Here is a 5,302-nt window from a genome sequence, read left to right as displayed (position 1 = left end):
CCATTACTTTCTCTTTTAATCGATTTGTCACCATTTGTTTCAGTCAGATGAAAACTAAGTATTGGACAGAGAATACTTCAATTAGGGTTCTAGCAACAATCTGTATTTTCTTTTCATTTAAAAATATTCCAAACTACTTTCGATTTAAACCTGGAAAGATGATCGAAAACATTCCATGGTACTGTTCTACAAGGTCCAGTTATTATATTAACCGCCGGTGGGCAAGTTTTAAATATTTTGAGCAATTTTTAACACCAATGCTCCCATTCATTTTTATTCTCTTTCTTAATGTTCTGAGTGTCAGACACATCTCTGAGGCCATTACGGTGCGTAGGGACTCACGGGTCAGAGAAAAATAGAGTGACCCAGAGACAGAGAGCAGAAGGAAATCTGTGATCTTACTCTTTGCCATATCTGCAAGTTTCATCCTTCTCTGGTTGCTGTATATTTTACATTTCTTTCATGTCAGTCAATCCTTGGATTCTGCTGGTTTTGATATTTTTGTACAAGCCTCATATATGCTGCGGGACCTGAGCTGCTGCACCAATGCACTTGTTTACGTGGTGACACAGAACAGTTTCTGAGACCAGTTAAAGCATGCCCTGAAATATCCAGTTATAAAAATAACTCAATTGATGAATAAATCCAAGTAACAGAGAGTGAACATTAAAGGCAGCAGATAAAGGAATGAGGGGTCCAGGTGAAGAATGGACTGACAGGAGAAGGAGGAGCAGGAACATGGTAACACTCCTTTCCTAACGGACAGGAATGGTTCCATCTGAGGAGTGAAACCAAAGAGACTGGAGGAGCAAAACAGTGGGAAGTGTTGTCAGCAATCAGCAACCGTTAATAGAAAGCTGGATAACAAAAGTATAACTGAAACAGGAATCAGACATGCACAGAAAAACATCATCCCCAGCAACCAGTTGTCAGTGAGTGAACCAGATACAAGGTCAATAACCTGGAGGCAAGTATCATCGGTCACTGCAGGTCAGAGTGGGAACAGCAATGGCAGTCTCCTGTCCTCACGGAATTCACTCATCCACTCATCTGGGCACAACTAAATAAAAAAGGGAATGTTCCTATTATAGAGTAATATACTGTAAATAATCCATGTCTTTTGATTACAGATGTATTTTCAGCAATGATTTCCTTTCTCTGGTTCCATTCCCTTCCCCCTGGCCTGATGCTGATATCACTCCCTCTCTTTATTTGGTTCTTTCCACCAATCAGCCGCCGTGTTGGTGGGGAATCCACGGCCCAGTCAGAGGGACAGACCGGATCCGACACTGGGGAATGGGGTTGGATGTGGCTGATGAGCCGACCCCCCTCAGTGCTGCCATGGGAAGGTTTTGTGGCTCTCACTGACTCCATCGGGCTCAGTGGGAACTGACTCTGGATGAACTCTGTTTGCTTGGGCCTTCATAATGGAGCCTGGGATCAATTGAAAGATCGATGGACCATCACCATCTGTAAAACAGCTCCTAAAACCCAACCTTGTATCAGCTCATGATTGGCCCGTCTGATCAAGGTCCTGTTTAACACTGAGGTAAACCTCCTTCACTGGTCACTACTCCACCACCACATTTGGAGCCATCTGTCACCTTAGTAACCATCGGAGACAAGCAGGAGGCTGGAAGAACACAGCAAGCCAGGCAGCATCAGGAGGTGGTGAGGTCAATGCTTCGGGAGTGGGGGTAAGGGGAGCTGCTGATAAAGGGTGGGCGTGGGGGAGGGCTTTGGGTGGGGAGAGGAACGGAGTGCTGAGGTGAACACAAGTACAGGGTACGGCTTGATTGGTCAATGGGAGGAATGAATCCAATTGGTGGCAGGGAGGGGTGGAAGGGAGGGGGAGGGAGGTTATTTGAAATTGGAGAACTCAATGTTGAGTTCCAGGTGGAAGATAAGATGTTGTTCCTCCAATCTGCCATCTGATTCACTGTGGCAAGGTCTGACTGGACCTTGTATTGGTTAATGGGCCTGGCCAGCTGACTGACCTTTCGCTGGGACAGCATTTTCGAAACAGTGATCACAACTCCTTCAGTTTTAAGATTGCTATGAATAAGGATAAGTCAGGACCTTGTGGGAAGGTACTGAATTCGGGGAGGGTAAATTAAGACAGTATTAAGCAGGAGCTAGGGAGAGTTAATTGGGAAGAGCTGTTATTGAGCAAGTCCACATTTCCCATGTGGGAGTTGTTTAAAGACCTGTTGATCAGACTTCAGAATGGGCATACTCCAGTACGGAGGAAGGACAGGGATGGCAAGGGACTGTTATACCAGCTCCAGTTATTCTGAAGACCATCCGTGGGAAAGTTTTAAATAGTCTGAAACATTTTAACACCATTTTTACCATTTACATTTGTTCTGTTTCTCAATATCCTGACAGTGAGGCAAATCTATGAGGCCGTAAGGTTTGTAATAGACTGAGGGTTCAGAGATAAATAGAGAATGGACAGAATTCTATGATCTTACTCTTTTCCATATCTGCCAGATTCATATTTCTCTACATTGAGACTGATACAATCCACACTGACAAACGGTGTGTCCTCTGCTATCAGTGAACCATCCCCAATTCTGACAGATACAGTCTCTCTTCATATAATTAATTAATGTACCAAGCCCATCCTGACCAGGGGAAGGACAACTCTCAACACGAGTCCCACTGTACCCACCTTCCCATCATCTCCGTCAATCCCATGCATGGGGGATATGATCAAGAACACAACGAACAATAGTCCTATCCCCAACTAAAGCAGACACAGTTTCTCAGGTCAGTAGAATAGCTCAGTGTCAAGCTCGGACGGTGGAGATCTCTCTGCTGGGCAGAGCAGTGGCACCTCATCTCAGCCTCTCTCTCTCTGACTCTGTCTGTGTCTGTCCCTCTTGTGTTTAAAGTGATACAATGCCACTCTCTGCTGGCCTCGCCGTGCCTCTGCACAATCAGCAGATTTCTTTTTCTCTGGGATAATTTGTTCCTGTCCCTGTTCATTCCATTCTCTCTAAACTGCAGTCCCTGGTCCCTGTGCAAATCAATCCAAACACTAACAAAAAGAAATAGAAACGGATAAGAGTTTGGATTGTTTTATTATTCTAAGTCTTTATAAAAATTCAACCTATTTGCATAAACTGTAAAAATTCTGTTTAGTTTTTGAGTAACTCTGCAATCACTCAATCTGTCTGCAATAAAGAGAAAGCAATCCCTGATCCCTAAACAAATGGTCCCATTAATTCCGAGTTCTGGTCCTGGATTGTAACGCTGACCGTGGCGGAGGGTGACCATGTTTTGACATTGGGACAGGGGCTTGGGAGATGCTCACTGCAGAATCCTCCCCATTCGCCTGGTTCTGGTTGTTATCTCAGTGTTCGGGTTATTCCAGTTATATTCAGGGTGAACCCTCAGGATTTGAGTACCAAGCTGCTATAGGTCAGTATCAGATGGTCAGCTGTCCTCTCACTGGCCTGAGCTCTGTTCCATGTTCCTTCTCACCTGTCTGCCCAAGTCAGGCCTGTACCCCCACACCCCCGTACCTTTGTATCACCCTGCTGGTGTTCCATTGGACAGACACTGTGTTCAGTCGTCTAACAGGTTTAAACTGATTTGGGTCAAACCAAAGCTCAGCAAGCTTGCTCCCTTAACTCGTTCATTTTAGTTTCATTGATTTGTGTAAAATTCTTGTGTCCATTTGGATTGTAGCATGGTGCTGTGCCTGCTCTGGGTGTGAAACTGCAGTTTTGTGTCTGTGTGTATTCCAAGGCTGGGTCCAGTGGGGGTGGGGGAAGGACAGGGACAGACCTGGGCTAAACCATTGAGCTGCTGCTTTCTCCCACACCCCCCTATAATCCCACAAAGATGGTTGTTGGTGTGTCCCATACCTGGGGGAGGTGTGTTCCAGGTGGAGGGAGCTGGGCGCTGACTGGATGAACTGGAGGAGATGGGTTTGAGTGACAGACCCTGGGGTATTTAAACCTGGCTGAGTCAGCCATTATCCTAAGTATGTAAGTTAGCTCACTGAGCCGGAAGGTATGTTTTCAGATGTTTTGTCACCATACTGGGTAACATCATCAGTGAGAGTCCCCGCTGAAGCACTGCTGAGATGTCCCCTCTCTCTATTTATAGGTCTTGGTTTCTTAAGGCGGGTGATGCCATTGCCGGTTCTTTTTTTCAAGCGAAGGTAGATAGGATTTAAATCGATGTTTTTATTGATAGAGTTCTGGTTAGAATGCCATGCCTCTACGAAACGAGCAGCTATAAATAGAGAGGTGGGAAATCCCACCAACGCTTCATTGGAGACTGAGACTGTGGGTGTATCTCTCCCTCTCTCTCTGTGAGACTGTGGGTGTATCTCTCCCTCTCTCTCTGAGACTGAGTGTCTCTCCCCCTCTCTCTGTGACTGTGGGCATCTCTCTTCCTCTCTCTCTGAGACTGTTTCTCTCTCTCTTTCTCTGAGACTGTGGGTGTGTCTCTCTCTCCCTCTCTCTGTCTCTGTGTGTATGTCTCCCTCTGTCTCTTTACCCTCCCCCCAGACAGTTGCCCTCCCCCTAACCTTGCCCTTCCCCATTTTGTCTCTTTCCCCTTTGCCCTCTGTCATTGCTCCCCGAACCTCTCCCTCCATTACCCCCACGCAAATAAATTCCTTGCTGTGTCCTATATACCCCCCTCGCTGACCGCCCTCACCCACCAGACTGGGGGTAAATGAGTCTCTGTGTGGGATGACTGGTCTGCAGAGCTGGGCAGAAAGGTGGTAAATGGAGTTCAATGTAGGTAAGTGTGAGGTGATTCACTTTGGTAAGAGCAATAAAAAGATGGGGTACTGGGCTAATGGTCGGATACTTGGTAGTGTGGATGAGCAGAGGGATCTTGGTGTCCATGTACACAGATCTCTGAAAGTTGCCACCTAGGTAAATAGTGCGGTGAAGAAGGCATATGGCGTAGTGGCTTTTATTGGTAGAGGAATTGAGTTCCGGAGTCCTGAGGTCATGATGCAGTTGTATAAAACTCTGGTGCGGCCGCATCTGGAATATTGTGTGCAGTTTTGGTCGCCATACTATAGGAAGGATGTGGAGGCACTGGAACGGGTGCAGAGGAGGTTTACCAGGATGTTGCCTGGTATGGAAGGAAAATCGTATGAGGAAAGACTGAGGCACTTGGGGCTGTTTTCACTAGAGAAAAGAAGGTTTAGGGGTGACTTGATAGAGGTGTACAAGAGGATTAGGGGTTTAGATAGGGTCGACAGTATGAACCTTTCCCCGCGTATTGAGTCGGGTATTACAAGGGGGCATAGCTTTAAATTAAGAGGGGG

General features: G+C 46.3%; 1 long non-coding RNA gene across 1 annotated transcript in view; it reads right to left on the bottom strand.

Annotated features, from left to right (window-relative positions):
- Positions 1-770: 770 nt before the first annotated feature.
- LOC122552403 overlaps positions 771-5,302 on the bottom strand; it is a 24,878-nt gene continuing 20,346 nt past the window's right edge. Inside the window, exon 3 of the long non-coding RNA XR_006312362.1 lies at positions 771-1,060. This is a non-coding gene — a long non-coding RNA (uncharacterized LOC122552403). The remainder of the gene's footprint in view (positions 1,061-5,302) is intronic.

This window comes from Chiloscyllium plagiosum, chromosome 8, assembly GCF_004010195.1.
Source record: "Chiloscyllium plagiosum isolate BGI_BamShark_2017 chromosome 8, ASM401019v2, whole genome shotgun sequence".
Classification (NCBI taxonomy): domain Eukaryota; kingdom Metazoa; phylum Chordata; class Chondrichthyes; order Orectolobiformes; family Hemiscylliidae; genus Chiloscyllium; species Chiloscyllium plagiosum.
Note: the sequence above shows the minus strand (reverse complement) of the source record. Positions and strands in the feature narration are given on the sequence as shown.